The 24,696-nt window shown below is 38.1% G+C and overlaps 1 pseudogene; it reads right to left on the minus strand.

Annotated features, from left to right (window-relative positions):
* Positions 1-2,890: 2,890 nt before the first annotated feature.
* LOC128511708 (anti-Muellerian hormone type-2 receptor-like) overlaps positions 2,891-24,696 on the minus strand; it is a 28,068-nt pseudogene continuing 6,262 nt past the window's right edge.

A 24,696-nucleotide genomic window follows, 5' to 3' on the forward strand; every position in this document is an offset into this window, starting at 1 on the left:
GAATCTAAAATATATGAAAGTCTAATGTTTATCAGTACATTACAGAAAATAATGAACTTGAATAACCACATCTGTAAAAGACATAATCTGAACTTTATCCAAGAGTCCATAAACTTCCAGCTGCCTAACACTCAGTATGACTGCAGCAAAAATTTCTGCTATTTGTTTCACCCAAATGAGAATGGGTTCCCTGTTGATTCTGGTTCCTTTTAAGGTTTCTTCCATCACAGGGAGTTTTTTCATGCCACCGCCACCCTTGGCTTACTGATCAGCGACAGTCTAATCATTTTGATTCATACACGTTTCACATTTCATACACATTTCCATGTTTTTATTTTTTTTTTATTTTGTAAAGCTGCTTTGCGACAATGACCATTGTTAAAAGCGCTATACAGTAACGATGCGGGTAAATCGTGCATAAATACTCTGCACTGGTTAGAATGGGCGGGGTCACATAGACACGCGGTTGCCAAGCGATGCTGCTGCAAGGCGATCTTCCTGGACACGCCACACCTGGCGGTGTGTTTATTTTAAATGTCCTAATACCTCCGCACTTCGTGTTATTATTTAGGTAGCCCCCGTAAGGTATCAGGGCCAAATAAAAGAAAGGAAGAAAGAAAGACAGACAGACAGACAGACAAAGTGTGCATAGAGTGCAAGACAGAGGCAAAGACCTAGCCTGTGTCTTTCTAGACACTAGTGAACGAGAGAGAGAAAGAGGGAGAGAGCGCGACACGCATTAGTTAAGCATGTACTCTCGGTTTGAGGTAATTATGTTAAAACACAAAACTCTCTCTCTCTCTCTCTCTCTCTCGCTCACTCTCATCTAAACCCTTGTTTAAGGGCGTGAAATTGTTTTTGTTTTAGTTTCCAGAGCCCCATCTGTTTTTGCGTTTAAACCGTCTTTTATTTTGTGTTTGTATGCATGCATGTACAGTGTGTGTACTGGTTATTATAACGTGTGTGCACGAGTGTAAAGCAAAAGAAAGTCACAGTAAAGAGGTTAAAGATCTATTTTCCCTCTCTGTATTAGCCTGCACTGATTCCGTTAGTGTGTCTGTGCGCGCGCATCATTGGACAGTGTGCCTCTTCCCTTCTCCTCTTGTCTTTACACACACACACACACACACACACACACACACACACTAATGGAAACACTGCTCTGTCATGATTATTTACAAAAGTAAAGTGCGGGTTAATTTGTTTATTTTTACTTTACAGCAGTGATTCTATTAGTGTGTGCACGCTGGAGTGTCAGATGTTTCTTGTTAATTTTCCTGATGAGGCTTTCCGTTAGTGTGTGTGTGTGTGACCGCGTCCCACACGTCCTCCGCCCTCTCCAATTAGAGAGAAGGAAGGCTTACTGTGTAAGACAAGAGGAGGGTGTCATGACACAAATAAAATAAAATTTAATTGACAGTTTACTGGTATATAATTAATAATTAGTGTTAATGTTATGGCTGATCGGTAGACCCTAGGTCAGTATTTTGGAATGAGAGATATTGTTTTTGTATGTGTTATCTGTCAGTGTTTTTAAGTTAACATCCATTGGAGCTTTAATGTTTCACAGCAATGTTTGCAATAATTATATTTAATAATATTTTGTATTATTGTGACAAACTAACTTATCCACGGGAATGCAGATTTTGAAGTAAAGAAACAGTTAACAATTAGTGCCCTTAGGCAGTATATACTGATGCACCATTATACCAGCGGTTGCACTCCCCAAAGTACTGGCTGCTATAACAATAAAGTGCTTAAAGGTACAACCTACAAGCCTACAAGCCCACCATTTGCTCTCACAGTGTTTTTTTTTATTGCCTTTTATTAGGTAACTGTGATATACACTACTTGAATTGTTGTTTTTAACCTTGTGTTGTTTTTATGTTTTGTCATAGCCCCAATGTTTCACTTTTAGTCATTGTGTGACTGCGTGAAACTTTATAAGACATTTTAGATACACCACTGTGTATCTGGAGCTACACAGTGATTTTTTTCTGCTGGTACGTATGGGTTCTCCATTGCATATTAATAAGATTGTGTATATAGTAAAAGTCAAAAGTTTGGACACAAGATTGGATTTAATTTTTACATTCTCAAACAAAAAATTGCACTTTAAAGTTAGTGCATATGGATGTACAAAAAAGTAACTTTCATCATTGTAAAAAGAAAAAAAAAGACAGCTACAGAGCTATAACTGGGAGTCACAATTCTACAAATGAGTAAAAAAAAGGTTGAATGCAAGTTTCCTTAAACCACAATAGGGAGTCTGTTTAAAAATAGAAGAAGAAAAAGAAAAAGAATATTCATTTCTGCTTGTAACATCACCAAAAATAAAAGGCTTTGTAATTTTTTTTATAAAATGGGAATGGAGTATCAATTAGTGCTTGTTTTCTTTGCAGAAATAGTCAATTTCATCTCAAAGAATTTTTTTGGTTTGACAGCCAGCATAAGATTTACAAGGTCTAAGATTATTTTTTTCATTTTGTGAGAGCACATAGAACAATCATAGAACAAGACAACAGCATTGAACAAGATGTGAACGGAGCGCTGAGGCATTGAAGGTTTACAAAAAAAAAAAAAATCCGATTACGCCACCCTAAGGCCCAGGGACCTTAATTAATTAAATCTCATCTTAGGCAGCAGGAGTCTTAAACATGCAGTCTAAAACTAACATCTGATGCCTCTAAATGTACATAAATAAATGTCTGTGCTACATTTACTTTGGATTTCTCACTAACATGAAATTAAATTTCAATCTTTCATTTATCTTCTCTGCACCGTTCTTTAACTACCGCTTGTAAAAGTACAACAAGTATTACTCGTATAAGTATATAGTATATAATAAGCCTAATTATTATTATTATAAGTAATGTGTAAAACATTAAATTTACACTCCGACTTCATTCATTAGAAAGCAGCATTGGGGAGGTAAAGACACTAGCCTGTTGGCCACACACTCTGCTGTGAGTCTTGCATCCTCATCGTGATCCCAGCAATCTTCAAGGAGCTTGTGAAGAAGCTGTCCCTGAAAATAAAGTCAATTAGACTCATTATAAAACTATTAGTGAAAAAAATGTATGATATTTTTAACATTGTCACAAGAGTAATCTGTTTTTTAATCCCATACTGTAGGTGTTTTTAGGTGGCACTATGGTGGCACCTCTAGGGTTGGGGTACAATTCCAGGCTCTGTGTGCATGGAGTTTGCACTTGATGGGTTTCCTCCTGGTGATCTGGTTTCCTTCCACAGGTTCCCAAAAAAATTGCCCATAATGTGTGAATGACAATCGGGCGTCAAGCTGGCAACCTGATCTCTTAAGTAACTGCCACAGAAACTATGGAAATATCTTCAGGGTGGGAAGTATTCATCGCCCGATGTTACGGATGGCATGTGGATGGACCAAAATACTAAATGTTTTTTTAGGCTTAAAAGTAGGCACTTATGTTTAAAGGCAGGGTCAGGAAAAGTGTTCAGGAAAACTATGGCAACCACAGAGGACGTACCTGAGAGACCCTGGCCCATGAACGAGGTATAGTTCGACGCAATCTCAAATTTTTCAAATTCAAATTCAAATTTTATTTGTCATGTACACGGTCATACACAGTACGATATGCAGTAAAATGCTTTTCCGACTACAGTGACCTTAAAATAAAAAAACTTAAACATAAGAATAAATATAAATAAACGGTAATACGGTAGAAAATAAAGGTAACTGGTAAAATATACTGTACAAGTAAAAATAAAGACATATTGCAGTAAAAGAAATGTTGCAGGAAAATGAAATCAACTAGTAAAAGTAAAAATATACTGTGCTACCTAAGATAAAATATGAATAAAAATATACTGTACAAATAAGAACAAAAAAATATATAATATATAAATATGAAAGAAGAAAATAGAAAGTTGTCCATAAGTAATGTAAAAAAATGGCTGAGGTGTGCAAATATGCATAAAGTGACTGTCTTCTTAAAGTGTCTTATTATTAAAGTGATTTGTGCAGTGGTCCATAATGAAAGTATAAGTATATAGTGCAAAAATTGTGCATGAATGTGTCCATAGTGTCCATGAATGTATGAATGCAAAAATTGTGCATGAATGTGTCCATAGTGTCCATGAATGCCCACTGTTGGATCTTTTCTCCAATACCAACATGCGTAGGTGTTCAAGGGAAGGATTGTGTCCCAGTTCCGTCTCATAGGGCAACATATGTTCTGGAACTGGAAAATCTAGAAATTATCAATAACATAACCAGTGACATTGAGACACCTACCTGAAATGTAAATATTTGTTTTATTTATTACTTTTAGCCATATCGAGAGGGTACATCAAAGAATTATTATTTAGGCTGCATGAACTTACCAGTTGGAATTATATTCAGGCTTCCTTAATTTTACTAGAATGAAATGAAGATTGTTCTTAAATCCAAATGCGTAATGTTTTTTTTAAGGATAAAGATTATTTTTTTTTACAAGCATCTATTTAAAAAAAAAACATAAACCTATACCATTGCAGAGGTCAGAATACCGCATCAGCAGCTCCCAGAGCAGTAGTCTTCACTGCATTGGCTCCCTGTGAAATTTCGCATTGATTTTAAAATACTACTCTTGACATATAAAGCATTAAATGGTCTCGCGCCGCAGTACCTGAGCGAACTGCTAGTGTCTTACGATCTGCCACGCCTACTTCGATCAAAGGATGCAGGCTGCTTGTCAGTACCGCGTATTATTAAAACTACAGCAGGGGGCAGAGCTTTTTCTTACAAAGCCCCAAAATTATGGAATAGTCTTCCAAATAGTGTTCGGGACTCAGACACAGTCTCAGTGTTTAAGTCCAGGCTAAAAACCTATTTATTTAATCAAGCATTTTTATAAATAGATTAGCCTTAGGTAAAGGAGCAGATCTGGGGGACTCATGGACGTAGAGTATTATGGTGAACTGGTATGTTTGGATGCTGTCTTCCTCACTCTCATTGATAACTCGGGTTTGCTGACGGTGAGGTGATTGGTTGCTTTACATCTCAGTTCCCCCTCATGTCTGTGTTTTCTTCTGGCTCTCCCTTTTAGTGATGATGTCATAGTTAGTCCTGCTGGAGTCTCTGCTTGCACTCTACAGTTAATATACATTCACATTATACATTGTGTGACTGTGACCAGACCTAACTGTTATCTCTCCTCTTCTTCTCTCTCTCCTGCTCTTTCTCTCCTCCTCTCTCTCCTTCTCTCTCTCTGTCGAGCTACACATGTCGTTCCTGAGCTGCCAGTGATCCAGACTCCCTCTGCCCTCCGGACCTGTCTGACCCATCCTGGTGCCCCGCTTCTGGTTGGAGATCTCGTCACATGGATGCCCCGTGTGTCTCTTTGGGATGCGTCTCGTGTCTGGGGATGATTTTCTCTACCTAGAAGACGGTTCTGGCCTCGACTTACGGTGGCCCAGAAGGGCAAATCATCTTACCCGTATATGTGTATGTTTTTTCCCTTATAAATGTGTTTTTTCCCCTTGAAAATGTGTGCTTTTTCCCGTTTGTGCGCAACTGCTTTTTCCCGTGTGAGAACTGTCTTTCTCCCGTATTTTGCAAGCTAAATGCTAATACGCAAAGGACTATGGGAATAAGGGCAGAAGGTAACTAAAGACGAAACCTTACCGGTGTTACGCGCTAAAATGGCCCCCGCCCCCGGATTGTCCCCGTACATAAACTCTATCAAATATTATATTAGGACATAAATTCGTAGGTTTATGATTTACAAATCACAAATTACACTCAACGAATTTAATTAGAAAATAAGCAATATAAAAAATTTTGCACATAACCCTGGCTTCCAAGTGTTCATTTTGTCCGTGTTGGCCTCAAAATCCCATAGTGCCTTGCGCATTAGCTTTAGCGTTTAGCTTGCAACTTAAACGAGAAAGTTAGTTCTCGCACACATGCTCCAGGGAGATGCTTTGCCCTTCTGGAGCATGTTTTTTTCCCCCTTGTGGTGTAATATTTTTCCCTTGAAAATGTTTACTTTTTCCCGTGTAAGTATATTATTTTTCTCTAGTAAATGTGTTCTATTTCCTGTGTATGTATATTATTTTTCCTGTGTAAGTATTTTTTTTTCTCTTGTAAATGTGTGCTTTTTCCCGTGTACTTATATTACTTTTCCCTTGAAAATGTGTACTTTTTCCCATGTAAGTATATTATTTTTCATGTGTAAGTATATTATTTTTCTCTTGTAAATGTGTGCTTTTTCCCGTGTACGTATATTACTTTTCCCTTGTAAAGTCAAGTCAAGTCAAGTCGCTTTTATTGTCACATCACGTTACTGGTACACTGGTACCGTACATGTGAGTGAAATTCTTATGTGCAAGCTACACAAGCAATAGTGGTGGACAATTATAAAAATAAATATACATATGGATAATACAGTAGTATAAATATTGTGCAAGTGTTATTAAAAAAATAACAATAAAAAAAGGTGAGTATAAGTATACATATATACACATACAGAATATACACACATATACACGTCTATATATATATACATACATATATATACATATATCTACATATGCACATACACACATATGCATACATGTATATACCCATACACACACGATTGTGGGAGTGTGTCTACTTGTGTATAAATGTATAAGGAATGTCCGCAATGAATGTTGTGCAAAAAGGCAATTATTTGGGTAACTGGGGTGACTGGAGTCTTTGATGATCCTCCTCGCTTTCCTCAGGCACCGCTTCCTGTAGATGTCCTGGAGGGAGGGAAGCTCACGGAACACCGCACCACTCTCTGCAGAGCTTTGCGGTTGTAGGCGATGCTGTTGCCGTACCAGGTCGTGATGGATCCAGTGAGGATGCTCTCGATGGCACAGCGGTAGAAGGACCTAAGTATGCGGGGGCTCATGCCAAATCTCTTTAGTCTCCTGAGAAAGAAGAGTCGCTGCTGCGCCTTCTTCACTGTTTTGTCAGTATGAACTGACCATGTGAGATCCTCTGCTATTTGGACACCCAGGAAGTGGAAGCTGCTCACTCTCTCCACAGCAGCGCCGTTGATGATGATGGGGGAATGTGCACCCCTACACCTCCGGAAGTCCACTATCAACTCTTTGGTCTTTCCGACATTGAGGGAGAGATGATTCCCCTGGCACCAATGTGTCAGGGCACTGACCTCCTTCCTGTATGCCGTCTCATCACTGTTGGTGATTAGACCCACCACTGTTGTGTCGTCCGCAAACTTCACAACGATGTTGGAGCTGCTAGTGGCCGTGCAGTCGTATGTGTCGTAAATGTGTGCCTTTTCCCATGCAAGTATATTTTTTTCCCCTTGTCTACGTAGTATTTTTCCCTTGTGAGTGTATGATTTTTTTTTCTCTTGTGAATGTATCATTTTCCCCTTGTGGTCTATGATTTTTTTTTTCTTTCTAAGTGTATGACGTTTCCCTTGTGGGTGTGTTTTCTTTTTTTTAAACACTTGCATGATATTCTAATTTTTTTAAATAAACTGTATTTCTAATGTCACACTCATTGTTTACATGTGTATTTTAATTATTTGCCAATTTATGATACTCTGATTCTTGAACATTCCATTCACAGTACATCGATATAAGTTGCTACTATAGTAAATAGTTGGTGGTAAAGTTTGACCTTGAGGGCTTACACTCCTTCTGGAAGGTGTAGATGATCATCTTCTGGACAATTTGTTAGGTCAGCAGTCTTCCCCATGATCGAAGTGAATATATTTTAATATTTTGACATACTAGATTTTTGATTTTTATGGAGGTGTAAGCAGTAATCATTTAAATGAAAACAAAAAGCTTTACTTTTTGAATACCATAAAAATAAATTTTTGGAAATGCACTATAAGTAAATGTATGCAGAGGTGTTGGTTTACAGTTGAAGGAGTCCTTTGCTGTAAAATGTTTAAGAACCTCTGTTTTAACTGCTGAACATATGGGATTAATGTATTCATAAATATTATGGAATATGTTGTTCGAACTGAAACAGAGATGTCACTAATATCTCCAAGGCAGCATGCTTTAGTTAGCAGAAAAACCTTATTAATGCTAATATCACATACTGTATTTAAGCCTGTACCCTCACACAAAGTGGAGTAACATCTGATTCTATTCAGTGTCATTTGCAGCAATGCTTTACATGCACTTTAAATGTTTTGCTAAATAATAAGCAAACTAGAAATAAATACTCAACTATAAATTATATTAAAGACTTTATTTACAAATTAATAAAATACATGTATGTATTGGTGGTGCAAGAAGGCAGAGCATCAAGGGTCTGACCTCTCCACGACAATCTACAACAGGGGAGAAATAAAGACATGTTAATATAAGTGTCTAGTAAAAAGACTTCATGGTGTTACTATGCAGCTCCATGGCATCTCTGTAATATACATCCACATATGGGTTTATAAGCAAGTTAATATCACTTCATGATGTTTGACATCATATGACATCAGTTTGACACACGCAGGCAGGCACGCACACAAAATTTCATAGAATGCAAGCTTTTAGTAATACTGTTTATTTTATTATAAATAGCAAAATTATTTGGTTTTGCTATTAAGGATTGCTGCAAAATTTGGCCCCATCTCCACCATTCATTAACACACACATTATGTCCATAAGGAGAAATGTGTCCCTGTCCCCTGATTAAGATGTGCTTAGTGGTGTTCTTGAAAAGAGAGGTAAATACTTCTGAGCACTCACCTTCTGCTCAGGATGTAAAGCTGGTGTAGAAATCAGCTGATACACAGGCAGTTGATGATTTACACACAGTTCACTGTAAGAAGAAAAACACACAATCATACATATTATAAGGAGTATAAACATGTATTTAATGACTTTATAATAGAATAGATAGAACCTGAACAAAAGCCCCTTTTCTTGACTGTTACATACATTGTGTAAGCACATAACTAACTATTCAGAAGATCTCTAGCTATGATAAAACCACTACATTATACAGCAGTATACATTATATGGCACTCAGGAGCTCCAATAAACTACATACAACAATTCGTTAACCATCTGTAACATTTAGCACATAACAGGAACAGCTCAGGGATTGCTGTGTTGAAGTTGGTTCCCCCATCAGAACGCGCATTTAGGAGAAGGCTCGCCCGCGGAGGGTTATGCGCGGACCACTAAGTTTTTACGGAGTGCGGTAAAGAATAAAAAGGACAGTTAGTGTTCTTTAATCCCTGACGAACTCTAGCCAACAGGATGTGTTTCCCTTGTTATCTTGGACATATTTAGAATGATGAACCTCGGCTGAGTCACTTGTAGGCTGTAAACATGTCAGTATTTTGTCTGATATTTCATATCAAATATGCCTTTACAGCAAAACCATAATGCCAAAATAGAGACCCGTCAGATACAGTCTCAAGACATTATTAATAATAATAATAATAATAATAATAGTAATAATAATAATAATTATTATTATATATAAATTATTATTATTATTAATAAAATATTTCATATAATAATAATAATAATAATAATAATTATTATTATTATTATTATTATTATTATTATTATGCGAGATAATTAGCCTTTTTATCCATGTGATGTCAATTCACTAGGTCACATTATTTAATTAAACCCAAACTGTATATGAAAGAAATCAGCACTCGTAGTGGTCCATTTCTTTATATTAAATATATACTGTATTTTAAAAAAATCCCTTGATAAAATAGCATAAATAAATCATGGGTAGTGTATACCAGTAATTAAATATAAACAATACAACGCATGTACTGACATGTTTACAGCCTACAAGTGACTCAGACGAGGTTCATCTTTCTAAATATGTCCAAGATAGCAAGGGAAACACATCCTGATGGCTAGAGTTCGTCAGGGGATTAAAAAACGCTAACAGTCCTTTTTGGCCTTTACTGCGTTCCGTAGAAGCTCAGTGGTCCGCGCATAACCCTCGTTATCATCCCATTTCAGTGCATCAAAAAAATCTGTGTTTCGTAATACACAATTTCAGATGGACCATTTGTGTTGACGGCCCTGTGGCCAGAATTTGATAATTCTTGATTCTTCTTTAACATCTCAATTCATTTCTTTACCGCATGGTTACTAGTAAACATATTTACAGTAAGTGGCTACTCTATGCAACCCCCTGATCACATTTCATACAATAATTATCCGAATTGTGTTTAACATATCAGAAAAACAAAAAACAAGGGTTAGATAATGAATAAATGAAACAAACCTCTACTATGCTAGTATAACCCCGCAAGGCTTTGCACTCTAGCACCGTGGAGCATAGAAAGTCACACAGAACACAAGAACCATCAGCTTTCACCAGAACATTACTGTTGCTGAGATCACAGTGCGCCACTGCTGGTTTATAGGCTTTTACAAGATAAGGAGAAAAACAAACAAACAATGTATTTTGGGTTGTATCAAGTGCATCAACTCTAGAATTAATGACACCTTCCAGTAATATGAGCAGACCTGATTGAAAAACATTGTCAGGAAGTAAGACAAGAGGCTAAGAGTCTTATTTTCAAAATTTTACAGTTTACAGATGGAGCCACGCCAAATAGCCGCGGAAGTGTGAATGGCGTACGAATGGCGTACGGCTGCCTTATGCACGCCGTAGTCCCCCCTCCTTTTACTTCGAGAAAGGCGTGTCAAGATTTCACAGTAAACACGCCCATTCAAGCCCTATTTATGCATTTACCTGGTTCCACCACTAGATGGCGCTTCGTTCTTAAGGACCCGTTAACACAAGCCAGCAATTTAGTTGCGCTGAGTTGCAATCACGTGATTTTAACAACCCACCCCCACCGAACTGACGCTGCCAAACTGCACTAGAGATGAAGATGGCGGCTTAATGGACTATTTCGCGGTAAGTGGTGTTTTATTTATAAAATTTGTTTGGGATTAGTTTACAGTTTATTTTCCAGTTTAGTTTTTTTACCGGCCGTTTTGAAAATCACTGGCAGCACCAGCAGCGGTCAGATGTAACTTTAGATAACTTAATGATCTGTTTACCAAGTCTGGAGTTACAGCTTACTGTCAGTGTCACAAACTCACAATGTCACTCCTCTTTAACTAAAAAAGACACTAAAGCTTCGAAAATACTATTAATGTCCCTATTACAAAAGCTGCACTACCGGATGAAGAGTGTTTGTGCTCTATAAAAATGTCTTTAGAGTCTGACCGCATGTCTGGATAAATTCAGCGTTTATTTATTCTTTGGGTAAGAGTTAATCTGCAGGTTATATCTGTGAATATAATGTGATGCAGTTCATGAGGAACACGAGCTGAGGATAGATGTACAGGAGCTCGCGAGCTAAACGCTCATAACCGGGTTTATATTTTTCTCAATTTGGCCGTGACTTTGCGCGGTAGCGCGAGCGCTTAGTTACCGAACTGGATAAAACTCTGAAGTGTTTATCAGTTAAGGAGTGGGGGGGTTTGTGTGGGGGGAGGTGTGTGTGGGAGGAGGTGAGGGGGGCTTCTGTACTCGGGTAGTTATAGTTTGGCTTCAGAGATGAACTAATATATACGAGTGTTATATCGCCTAACTTATTTGTATGAAAAGCGCATTTTAATTTAATGCAGACGATAATACAGACAAACCGGGGTTAACACTAACAAAGTTCAATGGTTAAAGTTATCCCAGTTTATTTACATTCCAGAATTCCCCAAAACAGTATTTTACACACTCTGTGGTGTAGGTTTACTAATATCTTTTATATTTATTACAACTAGATATTCTGTAAAGTTTATTTATCTTTGTCTTCACTAAATTCTCCTTTTGTCTTTAAGCAGAGCTCCGCCCTGGAGGATTGGGGGGTCAGACGGATGACGGTTGGCCTTTTGGAGCTACTGGAGGAGCCTGAACAAGCTGTTAAAGGGAGCTGTAGGAGGGATGACGTCACAGTGCAACAGCTTTAGAATGATGTTTGGTCAGGTCTACTGTATATTCTGAACATAGAATTGCAAAACCTCTGATACTTTAGGGGGGAAATAAAGAATTAAACAGTTCCCTCTTTAATATTTTTAAAAAATGATATTTTAATATAAAAGAACTAGATAGAGACTGATAAGCAGCTGGTGTTATCCGGGTATTTTAATGACCTTTAAGCAAAAATTAAACATGTTTTCACCTGTTTTATACAAATTATTTGTTTTTACTTTTACTTTTGACTAGTTTTGAAAGAATAAATTTTATTTTTAAAGTCATGTGTGCGTGTTTTAATTGTTGGGGGATTGTTTGTGTATTTAAAAATACATTTACTTAAACCAACAACTTCAATGTGCAAAAAATGGGACCCGACGTTGTTTTAAATAGTCAAAGAGTTGGGATAATAATAATGATAATAATAATAATTATTATTATTATTACTGGTTATAGAAACGAATGAAAACAACAGTTAAACACTTGATCATATGTATCTGTGCTAGTTTGTGTTTGTGATTGTGACCCATAATTATTTTTTTCTCAGTATAATGTTTTGGGGGGTTTTAAGAATCCATTAAAAGAGCAAAGACAAACTTGGAAGGTAAGAAACCTCAGTGGAGAATACTGACTATGACATGGTGCTAATTGCTCTGTGTGTGTGTGTTTGGCGGGGGGAGGGGTACTTCAGACTTACTTGTCTGTGCGCAAAATGTTTGTGTTAAACCAACGGAGAAATGCAGGAGCGCGCGCGCACACACACACACCTCTCATCCACAACCGCTTTAACTGTTGTCTTGTAAATCGTTGATTAAACCTATGAACACAGCTGTTCAGCATCAGTCCTAAACACAAGCGCAGGGTCTGTTTTTGTCCTTAATTAAAAGACACCAATATGTTAATTTACACAATGATAACATGTTGTTTATGTTTAATGTTTATTTTGCGGGAAAAGGTAATAAGCAATATTTAAAATTAAACAAACCAGGAAGTAAGTGTTTCATACATTAAGGTGCTGTGTATAACCAAGTGCCCCAACAGACATAGCAACAGTGTAGAGAGTGTGTGCGCTGTGGGGGATTGGAAGGTGAACGAAGATAATCATTTACAAGACAAAAGACGTTCAGAGGTGTGTTATACCCCCCTGCCACGGATTGCCGCCCATTACGCAATCGCTATCTTCAAAGAAAAGCCGCCGCCCCTTTTCATTCAAACGCGTTAGCGAGTGTTTTTCTTTCCCTCCGCTCGGTTTTGTGAACACAGTTGCGTTCAGTAACACGGTGGAACCAATTACATAAACAGCAGCAACAACAACCATTATGATCACACTTTGTTGAATTTATATTGCTTAAATATTTCGCAGCTCTGTCCTCTTTGCATTGCTACGTGTTTATTTACTTCCTTTTCGCATCGTATAATGCACTCTAAAATCGACACTATCAAACTTGGAAATTATATAATATTCAATCAAACATCAAGTTATTAAAAGTAACGAATTTGTCACTACTCTTCTCTCATGCAGCACGGCTAAAAAGATAATAAAAATTACACCGAAGTGCTGCAGGTTTGGTGTCTGTGAGCTTTTCCTAATCAGAGTTACACGGGGGGCATTTTGTGGCTGCCCCAGTTACACTCTACTTAGATATTACACAGAGGGGAGTTCACTTCTGTCCTCTTCATCCTAGCTTAATTTCATCTCATGAAATAATAGTAAGTTTTGGAAAGTCTGAGTTCATCTCCCCAGCCAGTGTTGTGTATGGACAGGGTAGCATCATGGCAGGATTGGTGTCATTTTTATTATCTTTTTAGCCGTGTTGCGTAAGAGAAGAGTAGTGACGAATTCATTACTTTCATTACTAGACTATTTTGTCTGCAAGTGAAATACATCGATACGTTAATAATTAACACCACGATAACATTACTGCAGAAGGATCTAGAGACGTGACTTTGAGACGTTCACAGTATATTCGAACCGTAGACAGTGTTTATATCGCGGAACATTACAAAACAGCCATGTCCAATAAAACAGTGCATCTTTAATAAGCCGCATTGGTTTTCAGTCAGTAGTAAAATTAACGAAAGACTGAGAAGCCCCGTTATATATATATATATATATATATATATATATATATATATTTTTTTTTTTTTTTTTTAATGTTCAAATTAACGTTTCAGAGTAGCCTATATAATTTGTCTTGTCATCTGTTTACAGCGTTGGCTGATTTTGTGATTGAGACCCATGGGTTACATTGAAATATTTTATTAGTAGTAGTAAGCCAGTCTTTAGTAACCTTGAATAAATCACAATATAAGCCCTCTCCCGCGCGCACGCTCTCTCTCTCTCTCTCTCTCTCTCTCTCTCTCTCACACACACACACACACACACACACACACACACACACACACACGTACACACAAACAAATAAAACATGAAATCGCGTAAAACCAAATGAAACTATGGCAAAAAATATATAAGCAGTAAAAATTACAGTACTATCCTGTAGATGATTCCTGTCCTGATAACAGGCGCTGACCCTCTGGACCTGTTTAGTTCTGTTAGTATTGTGTTCAAGTGTGAATGTTTAAGGGGATTTAATCTGTCTCTGCTGCCGCATGTATTCACCGTAGTGATAAGTGATTAATGTCCCATCAGATCTTTAATGGGAGACGTTATACTGGTTAAATGACTAAAGACATACTGATCCGTATGGACAGATATTTGTTTTAGATATTATGCATTATTAATCGATTTGTTATGCCAATTTTTGACTATCAGCGAAAAAAAACATTAGCGAAAACATAAAAAATATAACGAAAACAAACCCAAGCAGAAGTTAAATTTTAAGCGTTACTTTGCAGCAAAATATTATCTACCAGTGTATTAAACGGAAATAGATAAAATACACCGTAATGTAAAATACTGTACATAGCCCGCATTGTATTCCGTACCTACAACGACCGGTATAGATAAATTACAGATGTTACCGTGTCTTTAAGTATTATTAAGGATGTCGTGAAAAATATTGCAATAAGTAGTTTTATTAATTAATTTAATCATTAATTAAAAATAGCATAAGCATCATGGATTGTGTATTGAGGGATTTAAATCTGTTTTATGAATCGTTTTTTATCCCTCTTTTTTACCACATAATCTATTTATGAAACTATGTTGACGTAAGTTATGTTATATATATATCAAATATAGTAACCGGCTGCTTGGACACTGCAGTTAACTGAAGCAGTCAATGCTCCATCTGGCGGAATTATACAGCATTGCAACCATCTTTTTAGAAAGCGCATGGGGGCGTTTATGGGGCGGGGCATCGTTAACTACGTCATCGCGGGGGATCACATTCCGTGCACGGATCGATCATGGTCCTGTCACGGTCCTGTCATGGACCTATCATGCTCCAAGCGGCTGTTTGACGTGGCTCCCACTGTAGTTAATTCAGTAAATTTGAAAATGAAAAGATGCACCCTGTGTCCTAACAGTCAGTCTGAAAGGGTTGCACCTTCCAGTGAGCGATCTGCAAAATGCAAAGCCTGAACTTCTCCAAGCTCTTGTATAAGCATTTTTCACTGTGGGTGTCTACATGACAAGTGAAATTGTGGGGAAAAGATCAGGAATTTATACTTATATATATATATAAGTATAAATTCCTGATCTTTTCCCCACAATCTTTTGACTTTAATCAGAGAATTCTGACTTTAAACTCAGAATTTTTACTTTTGTCCACCAGAATTTTGAGAAACAGGTCAGAATTCTGACTTTAATCTTGGAATTCTGACTTTAATTGAGATTAAAGTTTGAATTCTGAGAAAAAAGTCATAATTCTTAGGGGAAAAAATAGATTTTACTCTTTTTTTTATGCTGGCCCAAATCCTCTACAAAATCCTGTACAACTGAAATATGGAATGTTACAAAACTTTATCCATGCCATAAGTTAAACATAATAAAATTGAAATAAAAAAGTTGTTTAAAAAAAAGTTTCCTTGGAGTTACTAAATAGAGTTTACCTGAACATCAACACTATTAGAGCTTCAGTACAACTGGAATTATGAGATTCATGCAACTTTATTAGGGCGACAATTATGAGTGGAATTATAAAGTTCATCTGACATTGCCATCTTAAGAGCTACAACGGGAATCATGAATTACATCATAAACCATTTCTGATTAAAAAAACCTTGAAAGTCATGGTCATTGCAGTGATAGTACTGGTAATGGATACCTAATTAGTTGTAGCCACGGCTGGTTAATGTTGCTCATTATCTATTTGCTCATACTGCTGAATGAAGGTACAAGATAATGTGTTACACATGGGTCTGAAGTCCTTACCATTCTTTTGTAAGCAGATAGGTCAATCCTTTCTGTATGCAGATAGGTCAATCCTTGCGATAGGGCCTGAGCTAGTTTCAGCGTACACGCCCAGTCAAACACCGCTCTAGATAAAAATACATTCAAAGAAACCTAAAAGTAAAAAAATGTGTGTATATATATATATATATATATATATATATATATGATTTTGGACGAGCAAAATTAAACTGATACCAAGTAGCAGGATTTCATTACATTTGTCATCTTCTATACCCCTTTATCCTGTATTCAGGATCACGGGAGCGAAGCCTATCCCAGGAGACTTAGGGCACGAGGCAGAGTACCCCTTGGACAGGGTGCTAATCCATCGCAGGGCACACACAAACACACCCATTCACACACTATGGGCAATTTGGAAATGCCAATTAGCCTAATATACATGTCTTTGGATTGTGGGAGGAAACTGGAGTACCCGGGGGAAACACACCAAGCAAGGGGAGAACATACAAACTCTATGCACACACAGACGGGAATCGAGCCTGACCAGGAATCGAACCTGGACCCTGGAGGTGCAAGGCGTCAATGTTAACGACTACACCACCGTAAAATATGATGATATTTGAATAAAAGAGGCACACTTTGAAATAAATGTCTAACAGGAACACTGAAACTGAAACACTGAAACTGAAACTTTACCAGTGCCAATACGCCTCTGCCACATTATTGTTTTACAAAATAGCACTTGATCCAGCACATCCTATTATTTTTATTGTATTTGGTTTTTCAATCATGCTGTAGCAGGTACTATGTTACTGAGCACAGCATAAAGGCCACAGCTGAGACAAAATTTGGGTCATGAAATCACAAAGAACTTCCACAGAAAACAATCAAAATGCACCTGGGTTGCCAGTTTCAAAACAAGCACAAACTCGTTCCCCATTTTTCCATTTGCAAGAAATCTAACGATCCCAGAATGCATCATTAGAGGTAGCTTGTAAACATCTTTCTCTCTTGTTTAAGTGCTGTAGGAAACACTTTCCTACAGCAGATAAAATCAAGTGAAACATTGTAATTAAACGAATTCATAATCACACTAGTAACATTACAGTACAAATTTAAAATTAAAATTAATTTAAATATTTTTAGGATCAAATTTAAGCAACCTAAACGTTAACACACTGAGCCTTTAGATTTTATTATGTGTAATTAGAAAAGCTACACGTGTAGGGTCTTGCGTCATCTTATATTTTGTGTTCTTCATCTTATATTTTGTGTGAAAAATATATACTTATAGAAAGCGAAATATCTGCTTTTATATAAAATATTGAAAAACAAATTATTAGATTATGTAATTCATATGAAAAGTGAATTGTAGGCGCGTCCACCTGTGCGGAGACGAGGAGATGACATTATTACCATCAGCACAGCCGAAACCAAAGAAATCACTAATTTATTAATTAATTATTAAAATGGTCAGAGTGAGTTTCATGGCTGTTTTTCCCGAAGCATTCATAATCATTACTCTACTTCTGCCGGTGCGCTCTGGAAAACTTTACGCGTGCTAATTAGACTACTAAATTAAAGAGCAGTATCACATACACATACACATACAGGGACATCTGTATGAATAAATTGTTTAAATGTATGTATCTCATTGCTGTGCGGTTGGGGGGAGGAACGTGCTAATGACGATTTGGTCTGCTGTGTGTGTGTGTGTGTGTGTGTGTGTTTGTGTCAACTTATCAGTGAATTATTGAAATGGCCAGTCAAACTTGCTGGTTTCCCCGACGCATTCATAATCATTAGTTTAGTTCTGCCGGTGCGGTGATCCTTATTCCCAACTCCGTTAAAACGGCGTATTCAGAGGCTCGCCACTACGGTCTACTACAAAGCAAAAATATGTTAGTATAATATGACTGTGATAAAGCGGCTCACATCTGCGTGCGCTTTGCAGAGCGCCGCAAAACCAGCGCTTATTTAACACTAGAAGCGCCGAGCAGCGGTCATTTGACCGCAAGGGGGTAAAAAAAAAAAAATACTTCACACTCGATCAATTTTCAGGACCCTCCTTTCATGACTTTTCCTAGTTCTGTGAGCTTAATCACCCTGTATGCTTAAATTTTTTAAATCGCACCAGTAAAAGCCAATATAAAGCTATTTTGCTCTTATTTACGTGAAATCGCTGACAGCTGCGCGGCGGCGTGACGTTTCCTGTCTTTTCCAACCTGCGATTCTCATTTCTCTCAGCAGATGGCGCAAGGAATCGCGCATACTATTTATGCGTCATTCAGTGCGTATATGTAATTATCTCAGGTTTCATTCCATATATGCAGTTTATATATATATATATGCTTCCGTAAAATATCGACAATTCGCCATTCGTTCTGGCGTTGATAATCAGCGATATTTTATAAGGACATTTAGGGAATTTCGCTTTACTTAATTTTATAAGGTTTTGAGAAAATTAATTCGTTCTGTTAGAAGCCTCCGTAAAATTATCTCTAAAACAATATTGTTTTACATATTACATATGTAATGACCCCTCCTGAGGATATAAAGCCTCATTATTGAATGTAAATAAATCAGATCTACCACAGCAGATAATAAACTATGCTATGTCATAACCGAAGCAAACACCACGATTATGCCTCGTTTCGTTCAGTGTTGCTAGGCAACGGACCACGCGCCTAATCGGCGGGAACGTGGTTCACTTGGCCGCGGTGTATTATAAACCTGCGGGATGTTTTACTGCTTATGTTCATGTAATAAAAGCGAGGGAAATGTGGAGGTGATGTGTGGCCACTGAATGAGAACTAAATCAAAGATTTCGGTAACTACACTGAGTGTAACATCTGCATAGTGACACTACCTCTGAGAAAGAAAAAAAGCTGTATGTTGTTTGTTTATATTTAGAATGTTTATAAAAGTACACGAAGTAGGCGCGCGCGCGCGCGCGCGCACACACACACACACACCTCCCCTGAGCTCTCGGTCAACATCTAATGACCGTCGATATGCAAATGAGTCAAGACGTAGCCTAACGTGGTGTCGTGTCGGATTTCAGCGGTCAAAGAAAGTGGAAAGACTTTGAACAGTTGCAGCGTTTTTTTCAGTTACAACAAGCACAGCGATGAGTCCACGTTGTTTCACTGGTTATGACATAGTGACACTAAACAGCTGAACAACTTCACTTTTCTGTTTACCTCTGAGAAAAAAAGCTGTATTTAGTTTGTTTATATTCAGAGTAACACCTTCCAACCACCTCTCATAGTCTATTGTTAGTTTTAATGATTTGGCTGAAACTAATTATCACTACATAAGTACCCCAACACCCCTGATCATGAGTTTCAGCTGAAACTAATTCTATACATGCAACAGAAAATGTAGATGCAGATTCCAAATGTATAAAGATACATGCTATATATATATATATATATATATATATATATATATATATTCCGCTTTAGCGTGTTTCTTAATTTTTCCCTATATATTTATATATATATATATACTTTTCAAATAAAATCGACCCTGAAGTTTAGTTTAGCACACAAAAACTGAAAAGTCCTTTCTGGTAAATCAACTGCATATGTAGTTTATTCACAACAATTCATTAATAAAATGAATATACATTGTACAGTACAAGGTAAACACGAGAAAGATTACAAAATAAAAAACAAACAGTGTCTTCTTTATAAACAGCTTCTACTGTGCGTCGAGATGCTGAAATCCCTTGCATGTTGCCCCTCAATTTTGTGCTTCCATTTCAAGTGGAGAGATATTTGACCGACAGCTTAAAACAAAAGAACTGTAGGTGTGATCACAACCCCCTCCGAACGACCGTGCCATCAATCACTGACCACCTCAGAAGTTCCCTCCAATGTATGCTGATGTTTTGCAAGTATTTTTGCAAAACTATGGCACTCTTTTGAGAGGTGGTTGGAATGTGTTATTCATTCATTTATTCTATACAAGGGCACTAACTACACAGATCAAACTGTTACCTTATTTTATTCTTATACTCATCGGTGTGCTTGTTGTAACTGAAAAACGCCGCAACTGCTTCACGGGAGGTGTGTGTGTGTGTGCGTGTGTGTGAGAGAGAGCGCGCGCGCGCGCTGCAGCCTGTGGATGAATACGCACAGCAGAGGGACAGAGACATGAGGGACATCTAATACCGTATTGTGTAGTGTCCCTTTTTCAGCGGATTTCTCTGCTACCGCAGATCAGTTTATCAACTTGTAATATATTAATTTTAGGAATAACATTAACATGTGCAGACATTTAGTTGATGGGGCGCTGCCCCTCTTGCCCCTGAATAGAGCCAGCCTCGATTACACACACACACACATATATATATAGCATGCATCGAATACACACATATATATACGTAAAGCTGAGGTTTGATGTAAATCACTCAATGTACACAGAAGATATAAGCCACTTCCCGTTCCCTTTTATTTACCATAAGTTGTATCATAAGATATCAAAAATCCCTTCTGCATTTTCACAGAACGCGCGAGTTTCTTTTTCTAAAAACAACAAACGGAATTCAGCTCCAAACAACTACAACTCTGACTCAGGTACGTTATCATGTCCAATATTCAGCTCGTTCAGTGTGTAGAGTGCAGGATGTTTAGACATTCTTCCTCCGTCGTTAGCGGTAATTTTATTTGTAATAGGTGTGTGTTAGTGAGCACTCTGACGGAGAAGATTTCAGCGTTAGAGGAGCGCATCCAGACTTTAGAGAGGGTTAGAGAGTGTGAGAGCAGTGTTATTCCTGTAGCGGACAGTCTGGGTGCCGCAGGCGGAGATAACCAGCCCCCGACTCCGGCATTAGAGCCCTCACAGCGGGGCGAGTGGGTGACGACTCGGCGGCATACTCGTTCAGCCAAAGCTAACGCTAAGGCTAGCCCACCGGAGCACACCTCTTCTGCGCTTCACGTGTCCAACAGGTTTGCTCTCCTCAGTGATGCACCCACTGAGAAACCTGAAAGAGCTCTGGTTATAGGAGACTCTATAATGAGACACGTGAAATTAGCTAGACCTTTAGGGGCGCCAGCGGCAGTGGTTAGGTGTATCCCGGGAGCCAGAGCACCGGACATAGCAGGTAATCTTAGGGCTCTAGGACAGCACAGGTTCTCCAAGATAGTGGTACATGCTGGAGCTAACGATATACGCCTTCGTCAGTCAGAGGTTAGTAAGAATAACTTTATAGAGGTGTTTAAATTAGCGAAGGCGATGTCCGATGGAGTAGTATGCTCTGGTCCCATCCCAATGAGACGTGGTGACATAACTTACAGCAGGTTATGGTCGCTGAACCGCTGGATGTCCAGGTGGTGCTCCGAAAACAACGTGGGCTTTATTGATAATTGGAAGACCTTTGAGGGCAAAGCTGGCCTGTTAGGGCGGGACGGTGTCCATCCCACTCGGGAAGGTGCTGCTCTCATTTCTTGTAGTATAGCTCATAGTCTTAGAAAAGGCCTAGTTAATCGGTGACAATCCAGAGCCCAGGCCAGGGAGCAGACAGACAGGCTAAACCAACTGTCTGCTAGCTGCATAGAGTCGTCACTCAGGGTTCACTCTATTGAGACTGTGTCTGTTCCCCGAGCTAAAAACAAATTTAGAAAGACTCAGAAAGTCTGTTTTAGTAATTTAATTAGCATAAAGACCACAAACTTGGATCAGACTGAATGCGCAGCCGGCACCTCTGATCTGAAGCTAGGACTGTTAAATATTAGATCTCTCGCATCTAAAGCAGTTATAGTTAATGAAATTATCACAGATCAGGAGTTTGATATACTCTGTTTAACAGAAACCTGGATTAAACAGGACGAGTATGTGGCTCTAAATGAAGCTAGTCCTCCTGGATACAGCTACATACACCAGCCTCGGTTAACTGGTAGAGGAGGAGGCGTCGCAGTTATTCACAATGATAATTTGACTATTGTACAAAAACACGGACACAAATTTAATTCATTTGAAATTCTTTATAGTAACATAAGTGTATTTAACTATATTAAGTCAGCTCAGTCGATCCCGCTAATTGTCATTTACAGACCTCCAGGGCCGTACTCGCAATTTCTTAGTGAATTTGCAGATTTCCTCTCAAACCTAGTCGTTTCTGTAGACAAAATGTTAATTGCTGGAGATTTTAATATTCATTTTGAAAACCCAGAAGACCCTCTGAGAACTGCATTTATGTCTATACTGGACTCGGTAGGAGTAAATCAGTGTGTAGTAGGACCCACTCATAAAGCAGGTCACACTTTAGATTTAATAATATTATTTGGATTAAGTATAAAAAATTTATTCACAATACCACTATCTGAAGTTATCTCAGATCACTATCTTGTCTCAATTCAAGTGTGTCACAATAATAATGTACACACAGCGCCGCGCTACCGTATAAAACGTACATTCACATCAACTACCAAACAGAGTTTTATCAGTAATCTCCCAGAGTTCCCAACTACGATTAGATCACCGTCTGACCCCACAGAACTCGATCAGGCGACTGAATATTTAGAGTCGACATTTCGCTATACCCTAGATAATGTAGCTCCAGTTAAGAGAAAAATTATTAGAGATAAAAAACTTGCTCCCTGGTATAACGATCACACGCGCACTCTAAAACAGACCGCTCGGAAATTAGAACGTAAATGGCGTCAAACTAAATTACTAGTATTTCAAATAGCATGGAAGGAGAGCATCCTGAACTATAGAAAAGCTCTTAGTGTAGCTAGATCAACATATCTCTCCACTCTTATAGAAAATAATAAAAATAATCCTAGATTCTTATTTAATGCTGTAGCCAAATTAACCAGAAATAAGACCACTGCAGAAATCTCCACAACAACATCATGCAATAGTGAGGACTTCATGAACTTTTTTAATAATAAAATTGTAAATATTAGGCATAAAATTGAGGTTTTGAAACCGAACAATGTAATTGATGCAGATGTTAATCTAGCCATGTCAGACCAGAACCTAGAATACTTTACTCCCCTTGAAGAGAATGAACTAATTTCACTCATCTCTTCTTCAAATTCATCAACCTGTATATTAGATCCTGTACCGACACATTTTCTTAAACAGATAGTACCAGCAATAATAGAACCCCTGTTGAGAATAATTAATTCTTCACTCAGCATTGGATATGTTCCAAAATCTTTTAAATTAGCAGTTATCAAACCAATAATTAAGAAACCTGACCTCGACCCCTGTCAGCTGTCCAGTTACAGACCAATATCAAACCTCCCCTTTATCTCTAAGATCCTGGAAAAGATAGTAGCGGAGCAGCTATGCTCATATATACATAGAAATGGCATACATGAACTGTATCAGTCAGGATTTAGGCCTCATCACAGTACAGAGACAGCGCTCGTTAAAGTAGTAAATGACATTCTATTGGCCTCTGATCAGGGTTGTGTAACTATGCTTGTATTACTTGACCTCAGTGCAGCTTTTGACACTGTTGATCACGCTATTCTTCTTCACAGATTAGAAAATGTAGTGGGAATTAAGGGTACAGCCCTCTCCTGGCTCAGATCCTATCTGACCCATCGTTATCAGTATGTAGACTTAAATGGTGATTATTCTGCATGTTCTCTAGTGGAGTTTGGCGTTCCGCAGGGTTCAGTTTTAGGTCCACTGCTTTTTTCCCTTTACATGCTTCCTCTGGGCAACATAATCCGTAAGCATGGTATTAGTTTTCATTGTTATGCTGACGATACACAGTTATATGTCTCAGCAAAACCTGATGAGAAAAAACAGCTTACTAAAATTGAGCAATGTGTGCAGGACATAAGAAATTGGATGCTAATTAACTTCCTTCTGCTAAATCCGGATAAGACAGAAGTTCTAGTCATAGGACCGCATACAGCTAGGAGTAAAATTTTAGATCACACCGTAACTTTAGATGGCCTTTCTGTTCCATCAAATGCAACAGTGAAAGACCTTGGTGTGATTATTGATTCCAGCCTTTCATTTGAAGCACATGTAGATAATATTACCAGGATAGCATTCTTTCACCTCAGAAATATTGCCAGAATAAGAAATTTATTGTCGCCAAACGACGCAGAAAAACTAGTTCATGCTTTTATCACCTCTAGGTTGGACTATTGTAATGCCTTACTGTCTGGTTGTTCAGCTAGATGCATAAATAAGCTTCAGCTAGTCCAGAATGCAGCAGCGAGAGTCCTCACCAGAACCAGAAGATATGAGCACATCACCCCTATCTTATCTTCACTCCATTGGCTCCCTGTGAAATTTCGCATTGATTTTAAAATACTACTCTTGACATATAAAGCATTAAATGGTCTCGCGCCGCAGTACCTGAGCGAAATGCTAGTGTCTTACGATCCGCCACGCCTACTTCGATCAAAGGATGCAGGCTGCTTGTCAGTACCGCGTATTATGAAAAATACAGCTGGGGGCA

The sequence above is a fragment of the Clarias gariepinus genome, chromosome 23 (genome assembly GCF_024256425.1).
Source record: "Clarias gariepinus isolate MV-2021 ecotype Netherlands chromosome 23, CGAR_prim_01v2, whole genome shotgun sequence".
In the NCBI taxonomy this organism is placed as follows: domain Eukaryota; kingdom Metazoa; phylum Chordata; class Actinopteri; order Siluriformes; family Clariidae; genus Clarias; species Clarias gariepinus.